We start from the raw sequence: 12,153 nt of genomic DNA, 5'->3' as shown, positions 1-12,153 counted from the left end.
GATAGTTGTCAGGACCTAGTAAGTTCCAAGCCGCCTGCTCAGCAGCCGACTCGGAACTCGGGGACTACACCCAGTGGGTGCGCTAACGCGCCCCCACGGAAGAAATCAAAAAAGCAAAACAACCAAGGCCAGAAGACTCACCCGTATGACGGCCTGCGTCGCGAGGAACTCTTGGGTATATCGCTGTAGCGAAGCGGCCTGGCTTGAAGCCGGCTCCGGACCTCCTGGGCCGCCGTGTTCAGCTCGGCCGTCCCCCCGCTGGGCGTCCACTCGGACGTGCTGGCGCTGGCCGCCTCCAGGGCCTCCGCCGTCTGGCCGGCGCCCACAGCTCGGTGTGTTTCCGGCGCGGAAGTAGCTCCCCCTGCGGGCCGGCGAAATGTCGGCTGCACCTCGAGGTCGGCCCCTGCCTCCGGCTCACCCCTGGCCGGCTGCTCTGGCGCCGTGGCTGGTTGGCCGCTTTGGCCCGCTCTAGTCGGCGCCATCTGCGGCGCCTCCTCCATGAAGACCACGTGGTCCTCCCTCCTCTCCATCACCGGGGGGCCTTGGTCGACCTCCTCCGACGGGGGCACGGGGATGTCGGGAGCCACGACACGGAGGGGAACGACGAGTAGCGGAGGTTGGTTGTGCGAGGCCTCCGCCTCCGTCTCCGCGGCTGCTGCCTCCGCCCGGGCCTTGGCCGCCGCATCGGCTTGCTCCTTCGCCGCCTGGGCGGTCCTTCGCTCCGCCTCCTCCCGCTCCTCCCGCGCCTCCCGTGCGTTCCGCTCCGTGGCCTCCATGAGGTCGGCGCGGGGATCCACGCGGTGGGAGCCTGAGGACCCTCCAGTCGGCCCGAATACGGAGCTGCCAGGACCTCGCTTGAGGGAAAGCGGTGCCCTGCCCGGCGAGCAAAGAAAGGTTTAGAAGAGCCTCAATCGAAGAGGACAACAAAAAATACAAGACGTTTGACGACTTACGCCGAGATCGCCTGCGGCTGTTTCACCGCCTTGCGGAAGCGGGCCGCCTTCACGGCCGCCTCATCCCGCTTGGTCGCCGCCGTGGAACCCTTGGATTTCTTCGGTTGGCTGCCGAAGAAGGTCGACGCGGCCCGGCGTTTCTGCGCGCCGCCACGGGCAGCCGGCGCGGTAGACGGGCCCGCGCCCTGATGATCAAGCGCCGACTGGTGGTGCGGGGCGGCTTCGACCTCGTCATCGTCCGGCCAGTCCTCGAGGCCGGCCCCGGGCCCCGCACCTCCTGCCTTGTCGCCTTCCCCCACGATGGCATCTTCCATGGCGGCCGCTCCCTGGTCCGGATCATCGACGTTCTCCACCGTGCGGCCGGGGAGGAGCTGGCGCTCTACCCCTGCGGCCCCAGCCATCGGCGGAAGAAGAGGGTTCTGCGGAGGGCAAACCAATTGATCAGAAGTCGGCCTTCATGAGGCCGGCTACAAAAAGGAAGACAAGAAGGAAAACTTACGGCAGGCGGAGGGTTGGCGTGAGAATACGACCCCTTGCCGTATCACCAATCCTCGGCGAGCTTGCAGTTGGAGATGTAGTTCACCATGTAGGACACCTCAGCATGAGGCATCTCCCTGGTGCTCAGCCGGCACGGGTCGAAGCGGCGGCTCATCTGGCAAATCATGTGAGGCCGGCCTTGGAGCGGAAGTACTCGGCGCTCCACGAAGGCGGCCACCAGGTCGGCTCCGGTCAAGCCCTCCGACTGGATCATCACCCGGAGCCGGGAGACGGCTGCGTTCCCGGCCTGAGACAACGACCTGGACCGGTAGCTCCACGAGGGTTGCCTCCCAGTCGGCGGGCCGGCTACGTAAGCCGGCAGGTTGACGAAGTCGCCTTGCTGGGCGACATTCTTCACGTAAAAATAGGACTTCTGCTAGAGCTTCACCGACTGGATCAGCGGGATGGGCGGGAACGGATTGTTCTCGCCCGTCCGCCTCATGGCAATGAAGGCTCCACAGGGGGCGGGCACGCCCGCGACAACGGTGCCGAGCTTGCTCTGGAAGAATTCTCCCTAGAGCTCGAGAGTGGGGAGAACCCCAAGAAAGCCCTCGCACAAGGTGACGAAAGCCGACAGCAGCATCACCGCGTTGGGCGTGAGGTGATGCGGCTGGAGGTGGTAGAATTCAAGAAAAGCGCGAAGGAATCCGCTCGCCGGGAGGCTGAAGCCGCGTAGGCAGTGCGAGCGGAAGATTACCCGCTTGCTCTCCTCCGGTGCCGACGAAATCTCCCTCGCCGGCACACGACGAACCCGCACGTAGTTCTCACCCGGCAGATGCCGCGTCCGGCGGAGGAACTCAACGTGGTCCTCATGGACGTTGGAGACAATTCCACGAGCTCGACAACGCCATGGGAACGACGCGACAAGGAACCGAGAGGTCCGACGGCGGAGCGGCGCGGCAATGGGTCGCTGCGGAGACGAAGGGAAGAAGAAGGAAGGTGAGAAGGGGCGGAGCGAGGGAGAGCATGCGAGCCTCTGCCGCTCCCCCTCCTCCCCCTACTTATAGGCCGGCGCGGAGGAGCCGAGGAGGCGTGGTGTGGGGGAACGTGGGATCAACTGCGCCCACTCCCCCACGTCCCGCGATTATTGCGCCTTGATGGTGTAATAAAACCGCCGGGGGAAGGCGAGCGGTCCGTTGTGGGCCGCAGAAGATCCGCGCTCGGGCTGAGGCCTAGGAGTGGCGGGCCTGGGCCTGCGACGGCGTCCCATCACGCGCATGCGTTGGCAGGTTTTCCTTGCCACATGGCCCGCAGGATGGTGCGTGGTCAGCTCGCAAGCCGACCCACGTTCCCGCCTACAACAAACAGATCTTTCCGAAGACGGCGCGCATAAGCAAAGCCGGCTCCTCAGAATAGGAAGCTGACCAAGCTTCTCGTCCCCTTGTCAGCCTTGAAGCTCGATCAGCTTGGGGACTACTGTCGGAGTAAATGACCACGGGTAGCCTAGCCGGCTCCCCCTGGCCCGTCTGAAAAAATTACGAGCCGATCCGGCCCTCAAGAATCCAAGACGTGGGGCCGCCTTCCCCTTGCCGGTTGTCTCCCAGGCCGACTGCCGGAAGGCGGCCCGGCTTTAGCCCTCATGAAGAAAGCCACGGGAGGGCCGGCTCCAAGAAGCCGGCCACGAGAAGGCCAACTCCAAGAGGCCGGCTCCCACAAAGCGGTCAAGATCGTACCCTCGAAGTCTGCATTCACCTAACGGCGACGTGGCAGGGCATGGCTACAGTAAAGTCTGCCACCCCCGAATCCCGGAGCACGCCTGGCACAGTGCGCTGTACGGGGTGGCCATGACCCGTCCGGCGCGGCACTGTTGCCATGTTGACCCTGATGCCACCCACGATGGGCTGTCAGCGCGGCCCATGGGCGGTGGACCCCTTCAGGTAGAGAGACACCCGAAGGCGGCCAGGCCTCCCCCAGTCGGCCCAAGACAGGGCCGGCTCCCCGCAGCCGGCTTGCCTCCTCCCTCGAAGGAGATGCCCCATTAAGGAGACAAGACGCGGTGAGGCTACAGCGATCGCCCGCCAGGCGGCGGCACTATAGCCACGCCCACCTCGGCGAAGCCCTCGTCACCAGGTTGAGGCAACAGTAACCAGCCACCGACAAGGCCTTGGACAGTGGGGCCTGCCTGTCGACCAAGGAGCCGGCAGCCGGCGGGACCCACCAGCCGGCGGGCCCCAGCAGCCGGCGCAGAAGCCGGCGAGCATAGACACAGACGGCTAGGGCCCATGCCCAGCCGGATTACCATTGTACCCGCAGGGGGTGGGCCTATATAAATCCCCGGGGCACCCATGCAAAGGGTTGATCGGAGCTAGTTTTAGACACCACATAGAGAGGAGAGGAGAGCTAGCCGTGCCCTTCTTCTTCCTCTCGCCAAACAGCTCAAGGAGCATCTTGTAGCCACTCGTTCATCTAGTGATCATGCGGAGACCCCGCAGAGTAGCAGTAGGGGTGTTATCTCCTCGGAGAGCCCCGAAGCTGGGTAAGATTCGCCGGCGTGCATGTCTTCGCCTCATCCCGCTTCCAGGCACCGGCGACGTCTTACTGGCTCCCACAATGATAAGCCACCCGTTGGCATATGTCGCACCTACCACCCGACAGGCTGGGACCCATGAGGTCCATGGTCGCACGTAAGGAAACTTCCTCCTTATTAAGCTGAAAAAAATATTTCCTCCACCTGACAGCTGGGACCCACCGGTTGTATCTTCGCAAGGAAGGAAGTGCCTCCTTGTTTTGCGAAAAAAATTATTCATCCCGTTGACAGCTGGGACCCGTCAGATTTGGTGACTGACTTATGGACCTACTAAGTGGACGTGTACGCACGGCTTTGTCAACTTAATCAACAAATGATTCTAGCAGCTGGACCTTGGATGTTAATCCAACAGCCATGCTCCTTCTTCAACCTCTGTTCTTGCTCCTGTCTCCCGTGGGCGGCACCGCGACTGTGCTACCGCGCACCCGAACTAGTGAAGTTCCCCACTCCTCTCCATCTGCGACTCCACTGCCCCGTCTTCCCCATCTCTGGGTCGTTCCAGTTTGGGTGCGCTCGGCACGGTGTGGTCAACATGGTCAACAACCGAGAGTAATCGGAAGATGACTGTACGTGAGAGGCTGACAGTGGGGACGCACCATGCCTGCCGGGGTACTGATCCATGAGCACCTATGGGACCGGCGGACCGAGTCCCTTTCGGTTCGGCGGGGGCAGAGGTCGCACGAAGAGCGGATCGAGGCGAAGCACGCGAGCGGTTTACCCAGGTTCGGGCCGCACGGATGCGTAAAACCCTACTCCTGCTTTGTGGTTTGTATTGAGTTCTTGCTCGGGAGCGCGGAGTGCTACAGTACACACCAGCAGCTAACGAGACCGAGCGTGAGTGTTCTCTTCCTCCCTCTACGTTGCGTACGGGCCTCCTTTTATATGCTCAAGGGGTCACCGACAGGTGGCAACATAGGCAAGAGTAAAAATGTAAAGGTGCTGCGGTAGGTACAGCTACCTGCTCCAGTGTATCATACCTAACCCTGACGGCAGGGGACAAGGGCATTAAATGCCCGTCTGCGTCGCCTAAATAGTGCAAAAGGGACCGTCAGGGACGCCACCGCTCGCCACGATGGCAATCTTGTCAGCGCCGCTTGCCACCGCGTGCCGCTGGCTGCACAGCCTCCCGCCACGTACGCCTGGAAGGGTCCCAGAGCGACACGTTGGTGGATGTGCTGGAGCGCGGCCACCGAGTGGTGGCTTGCCGCGGCAAGCGCCTTGCCGCGGTCGTTGTCTTGTCGCGTCCGGGAGCTTGTCGCTCACCAGGCCTTGCTGGGACGCGTGGACATCTGGGATGTTGTGTTGTACACGGCTGAATCTCTGAATGTACTTGCGCAGGGGCTCTCCTTCCCTCTGGGCAAGCAGATGAAGGTCACTCTCTTGGCCATGAGGTTTGTGGCCGCCTGTAAAGGCGCCGACAAACTGATGGCATAGGTCTGCCCAGGAGGATATGGAGTTGTCCGGCAAGTGCATGAGCCAGGACCTGACGTTGGGCTTGAGCACCAGCGGGAAGTAGTTGGCAAGGATCTTGTCGTCCCGCCCCCCGGCAGCCTGCACCGCGATGGTGTAGATGCTGAGGAACTCCAATGGATGCGACTTGCCGTCGTACTTCTCTGGTACGTCTGGTTTGAAATTCTTCATGTTGGGCCACTGGACTTGCCGCAGCTCACGAGTAAACGCAGGGCAACCTACCGCGTACGGCAAGTCGCCTGGTTCCCCTGGCGCATGCATGTCGACAGAGGGCCTAGCGCACTGGTCCGATTGACGTCGCGCTTCTCTTCGGCGCTCGATGCGAGTACGAGCGTCTTCTTGCTGTCGTTCGTGAAGAACTTGGCGCTGATCGCGACGAGCTCGCGGATCTGATGACGCGGTGGAGTCGCTGTCGAGGTGGATCCGGCGAGTCGGCGATCTTGGCCTTCGGGGCGGAGAGTGCACAGTGGTTGCACCCCCACCGGTCTTGTCACCACCGGCTCGTGCCTGGCTGACTTGCCGCGGCTGCGACGTGCTCGGCTGCCGTTGAGTGTCGCCGTTGGCGAAGCCGATGAGACTCTGAATGGTGGCCCTCCAGTCGTCGATCTTGTCTGCTGTTGGAGGGTAGTCCAGGAGCAGTTGAGCTCGCGCCAAAGCTTCTGCTGCAGTGGCGGGTGGCGGTGGCGAACGGTGTGAGGAGTGGGATATGCTCGGACTTCTAACTATGTTAGAAGGAGCAGTATCCCGTCCAGGCGACCGTGCCTCGCTCGTGCCAGCATGTTGGCGTGCATGCTGGTCTTGAGCACTCCGAGATCCACCAGCTCGATCTTGGTCCAGCAAACGCATGGTACCGTGAGTACCATGACGCTGCCGGTCCCGCGCCTCCTGAGATGGGCGCGGTGCATGTACGGACGCCGAGGTCTTGGAGTGCGCCCGGTCGTTGTGGGAGCCGGCTACGCCGCCGATGGGCAGCGCAGCCTTGTCCTTGGACCTGGCAGCACCGTGAGCTCCCTCGTCGACGCCCGTTCTTCCGCCGGCGCCTGCCCCATCAGCCGTTTGCTCCGGCGGTGGTGGGTTCGGCGCGGACGGAGCAACTGCCTCCGAAGCCTTCTTCTTCGGCGGCATGTCGATGGAGATGATGAAGATCTAGCTCGCGTGAACGCCGGATCTGGTTCACACAACCTTGACGCCCCCTACCTGGCGCGCCAAAGATGCCGGGGTACTGATCCACGAGCACCTATGGGACCGGCGGACCGAGTCCCTTTCGGTTCGGCGGGGGCGGAGGTCGCACGAAGAGCGGATCGAGGCGAAGCACGCGAGCGGTTTACCCAGGTTCGGGCCGCACGGATGCGTAAAACCCTACTCCTACTTTGTGGTTTGTATTGAGTTCTTGCTCGGGAGCGCGGAGTGCTACAGTACACACCAGCAGCTAACGAGACCGAGCGTGAGTGTTCTCTTCCTCCCCCTACGTTGCGTACGGGCCTCCTTTTATATGCTCAAGGGGTCACCGATAGGTGGCAACGTAGGCAAGGGTAAAAATGTAAAGGTGCTGCAGTTGGTATAGCTACCTGCTACAGTGTATCATACCTAACCCTGACGGCAGGGGACAAGGGCATTAAATGCCCGTCTGCGTCGCCTAAATAGTGCAAAAGGGACCGTCAGGGACGCCACCGCTCGCCACGATGGCAATCTTGTCAGCGCCGCTTGCCACCGTGTGCCGCTGGCTGCACAGCCTCCTGCCACGTACGCCTGGAAGGGTCCCAGAGCGACACGTTGGTGGATGTGCTGGAGCGCGGGCACCGAGTGGTGGCTTGCCGCGGCAAGCGCCTTGCCGCGGTCGTTGTCTTGTCGCCTCCGGGGAGCTTGTCGCTCACCAGGCCTTGCCGGGACGTGTGGCGCGCCGCGGCAAGTTCCTTGAGATGCCTTGATTGGCCTTCCCGGCAACTCCTCTTGCCGGGTTCTTGAGATGCCTTGGTTGGCCTTCCCGGCAAGCTCCTCTTGCCGGGGTCTTGTCTCCTTGGCTTGGATACTTTGTTCTTGAATGGCTCCAAAGGAACCACGGAGGACCTTGGCGGTCACCCGGCAAGCCTTGCCGCGGGATGCTGCGACTGCCCGTGCACAAGTTCGGGATACTAGGGTACCCCTACTCTAGTACACCGACAGGAGCCCCTGGGCCTGGGCCATACACGGTGTCGAGCGCTGTTGGGCCAGGCCCAAAACAGGGCACGGGCACGCGCGGCCTAGGTTACGCCATATCTCCCTCCGAATCCACCGCGCCCTCCCCGAACGGCACGTGTTGAATGCGGCGTCGTGGGAGAGATCGTGGGTGGTTTCTTTATTCGGAAATGCGGAACATCTGCCCCCTCCCTCTTTATAAGCAGGGGAAACAGGGGTAGTTCACCCATTCGCCGGTTGCTGCTCCAATCTCAGAAATCTCCGCCGCTCCCTCATCTTCCCAAAGTCGAAAGAGAGCAGCGCTCCGCCCCCCATCGCCACCAGCACCACCAACGCCGTCGACCTCCTCCACCACTTCCTCCATGGCTCCAAAAGCCAACAAGGGGAAGGTCGTGAAGTCGACCGAGGCGCAGCGGCTTGCGGCGCTGCGAAAGGAGCGGGCAGTCTTCCCCCCCAAGCTTGCCGCGAGGGAGCTGAGGGAGAACTACTACCTCTTCTGGTCGACGGAGACACGAGCGCATCCGCGCACGAAGGTACTTCCCGCCGCCGCTTGGAAGAAGGCCCCAAACGGATACCCTTTCTTCGCCTTGTTCTTCTACTGCGGGCTCTGCCCGCCCTTCTCTGAGTTCTTTTGCGACATTATGAACACCTACGGGTTCCACCTCCTTGATTTCACCCCCAATGCCGTCCTGACCATGGCAGTTTTCGCACATCTCTGCGAAAACTTTGTCGGAGTCCATCCCAATGTAGCCCTCTTTCGCCACTTCTTTATACCCCGAGTAGAGAGAGGAGAGCCTTTATCCGGCGGAATCGCCTGGATCTCAAGGGCCGGCAAGAAGGAAACTTATATGGAGGGAGAATTCCGCGGCAAGTGGGAGGAGTGGAGAGCAGACTGGTGCTGGATTGACGAGGAGAACCTGCAGCCATTCACCACCCGGCGCCAAACCCCAGTAGCACGCGGCAGCAGTTGGAGTGACGTGGCCCTGGAAGACGACAGGCTGAAGATTGCTGTCACCCGGATCCTACGCCTCAGGCTTGCCGGGCTCACTGTAGGCGCTGTTGACGCAGACTTTCTTCGTCGCCGCATCGCTCCCCTGCAGGAACGGGGGAGACCCGCCTGGGAGTTCAAGAATGCGGCGGATATCATGAGGCTGCGGCCGGGCCTCAACTTCAACTTCACTGTTCTGGAGCTCAACGCGATGCTCCAGGAGCTGTTCAAGTATGACCCCCAACATCCCGAAGTGTTCAGGTTGCCGGGGGGTGTCGTTCCGCTATGCAACAACTCCACGCTCGACCGCATCCGTGCAATGATGCCGCTGTGCGACTCGCATGGAATTGTCCCAACTTGGCAAGAGCCTGCAAACGACGTCGTGCAACAATTCTTCGATGGCTTGGTAGAAGTGTCGATCCGCTCCGACGAGAAAGATAGCCTCACCCGCGACACCACCGATGCGGAGATGGCACTCATCGCCACTAGGCTGGAAGAGGCGGCGGCAGCCGCAACCGCGGGCGAATTTGGATTCACCATGGAGGAGGCAGAGGCAGCAGAGGCGGCAAGCCATGCCGAGCGAGGGGAGCCCGCCGGCGAGAAAGAACTTGCCAGACATGGCGTCAGGTCGAGCGAGCCCGCCAAGGATACGAGCGGCTCGCTGGAAATCAACTCCTCCTCCTCCTCATCTTCGGGCAGCTCGCCGCAAGCAGAGCCTCCATCCCCACCAAGAAGGCGTCTCCGCAAGGCCGGTGACGTAGCGGAGCGGCAGGCGGGTCAACAGTCGCCGCGCCGCGTGACACGCTCCACCGCAGCAAACACCGTTGCCGCGGGAGCACCTCATGCTGCGACGGCAACTGGAGCGGGGTCTAGCCAGACCACCGCTTCTGCTCCTGCCGCTGCTCACGCCGCGACGGCAACCGGAGCGGGGTCGTCTCAGACCACCGCCACCGTTCCCGCCAAGCGGCCAAGGGAAACTACTCCTCCGCCTCATCTTGCCGGGCGTGAGCCGGATTTCGACTTCTCCGCGTTCAGCTCCGACGAGGAAGAAGAAGAGTAAGATCTTGTTGTACTTGTAGTTCTTCAATTCTTGCTATTTTGTCATGTATCTCATTTGCTTTACTCTGAATTTGTTCCTTTTTAGGACTCTGGCCCAGAGAGCAGTGAAGAGAGCCAAGGTCCCGGTGATCGTCATCGAGGACGAACCCACTGCGACAGCAGGGGGTGCGCCCGAGACAACCTTGCTGGACCCGGCAACTTTTCTCCAGAGCAGCCCCCAGCGTAAGTATATGGTTCGCTTTCCACTGTGAGGTGCGCATGGATACTCTGCCTTTGCTGATATCTGACTGCTGGTTTGGGTAGGAGCAGAGCAGCCCCATCAGGAGCCAAGGGAGAGTCCTCCGGCAAGGGAGAGCTTTCCGGTAAGGGAGAGGTCTCCGGCAAGGGAGAGTTCTCCGGCAAGGGACAGCACCAGCGGGCTCCCGACGGCGGAGACCATGACTGCAGAACCCGGTACAGGTAATCCTTTTGCTGCAAGGCTTCCCTTGGGTTCTTCTTCTTTTGATCTTCTTGGGTATTTGCTTGACTCTTCTCCCTTTTCTGGCTGTCAGACCCATCTGCTACGGAGCCGATGGAGACCGAGGTTGCTGCCGAAGAAGCAGCCGGTGCTGGCGATCCCGCCGGCGCAGAGGCCGCCAAGGCTGCCGTCGCAGCAACTGGCGAGGGGTCTGGCGATCGCACTGACGGCCCTGAGGCCGCAGGAGCGCCAGGTGCTACACCGACCGCCGACCCGTCCGCCGCTGCCGCAGCGCCAGGCTCCGAAGAGCCCCAGCCAGGCGTCTACTTGAAGGCCGGCGATGACGTCTTCATCAACCTCCCCTGGGCGTCAAGCTCCAGGGCGCCGGTCGAGGGGGAGAGCTTCGACGGAGAGGTGCTCGCCTCCGCTGGGCTGACGCTGGTTGACGCGCCGAGCAGCAGCAGCAACGAGCCTGAGGAGGAGCGGCTGCTGCAGAAGTTGTTGTCGCTCTACCGTGCGGGCAAGCCAAGCTGGAATCCCGCGAGGCGCTTGTCGCGAAGGCGGGAGCAGACATCGAGAAGTGCACGGAGGAGCTCCGGGGTCTCCACCAGGAAGCTCTCCGGTCCCTGGCGGAGGAGCGGGAGCAGCTCGCCGAAGCGCAGAAGGCCTTCTTCCTTGAATAGGCCGAAGTCGAAGAGCAACGGCGGCTTGCCGCTGAGAAGCTGTTTGCGCAGGAGGGCGAGCTGGCGCAGCAAAAGGTCAACCTTGACGCCCACAAGGAGGAGCTTGCCGCGCGCGAGCAACAATTCGGCCGAGCCCTTAAGCAGGCGGAGGATGCTGCCGTAGCTGCCGAGGCCGCCAAGAAGGAGCTGGAGACGAAGGTGGCGCAGCTGGAGGCCGATCTCGCCGAGAAGGGCAAAGAGCTCAGCGCCGCCAAGGACTCCAACGCGGATCTTGAGTTGAAGTTGACCACTTTGACCAAGACTCTGGACGGCGCCACGGAGCAGGAGGCGGCCTTGAAGGAGGAGATCAAGGCCGACAAGGCGCTGCTGGAGAGTGTTGCCGCCGCCCATAATGCTCTCAGGGAGAATGTGGAGCACTGGACGGAGAGTCTTGTGAATGTTGCCACAGACATTGACAAGGAGCTGGCGCAGCTGGGGATGGAGGATCTCGGGTATCCCTCCGACAAGAACCTCCAACCCAGCGCCAAGCTCGTCTTGTTCTTCAAGGGCGTGGCGACGGCCCTCCAGCGACTCCGGGAGAGGATCCCAAAGCAGCTGGCCGACGAGTCGCGCAAGATCTGCGCGGGAGCTCTTCGGAAAGTGTTGGTGAAGGTGGCCTTCCGCAATCCGGGCCTCAACCTCACCAACGTCCTCAAGACCCTGCCGCCGGATGCTAATTTGGAGGCGCTCAAGACCCTTGTCGCACCCATTGTGGACAAGGTGAGCGGGATCAAGAGGATCGAGGGCGATCGCGTAGACTAAGCCGCCCGTTTCTTCTTTTCTTGTCGTTGTTTGTCATGTTATGAAAACAATCTGTTAGAGCCGCGACAAGCTATCTTTGTAATATAACTCTATTCTGGGTAATGATTGCAATGTTATTCCCTTTACTTGATTCCTCCCTTTGTATGTCTTTTTACCCTACGCTTTTAGGGAACTTTCCGATGCAGGCACCTGAGCCGCGAGCGCTGAGTGCGGGACGTCAGCAGCCTGCTGGCGGTGCCGCTACCGACAAGAAACCTTGTCGCAACTAGTTGCAGCTCACTTAAGTTGTTGAGCGGACTCGAAACAAAGTAAGGACGCAACTAGCTGCGAGTTGGTTCCTCCGCGCACAGGTTTTGCATACAAAGTGCGGTCGTTCAAGGGAGATAACTTAAAAAATTTTAAAAAAATCTAATTACTCAAACTTTGGCAACTTAGCTTTTCTGTTGTTTGCTTCCCGGTAAGGCGAAACTTTCTTGAACGACGCCTGGTCCATACCATTATCT

This window comes from Triticum urartu, chromosome 3 (genome assembly GCF_003073215.2).
Source record: "Triticum urartu cultivar G1812 chromosome 3, Tu2.1, whole genome shotgun sequence".
Taxonomy (NCBI): domain Eukaryota; kingdom Viridiplantae; phylum Streptophyta; class Magnoliopsida; order Poales; family Poaceae; genus Triticum; species Triticum urartu.
Note: the sequence above shows the minus strand (reverse complement) of the source record.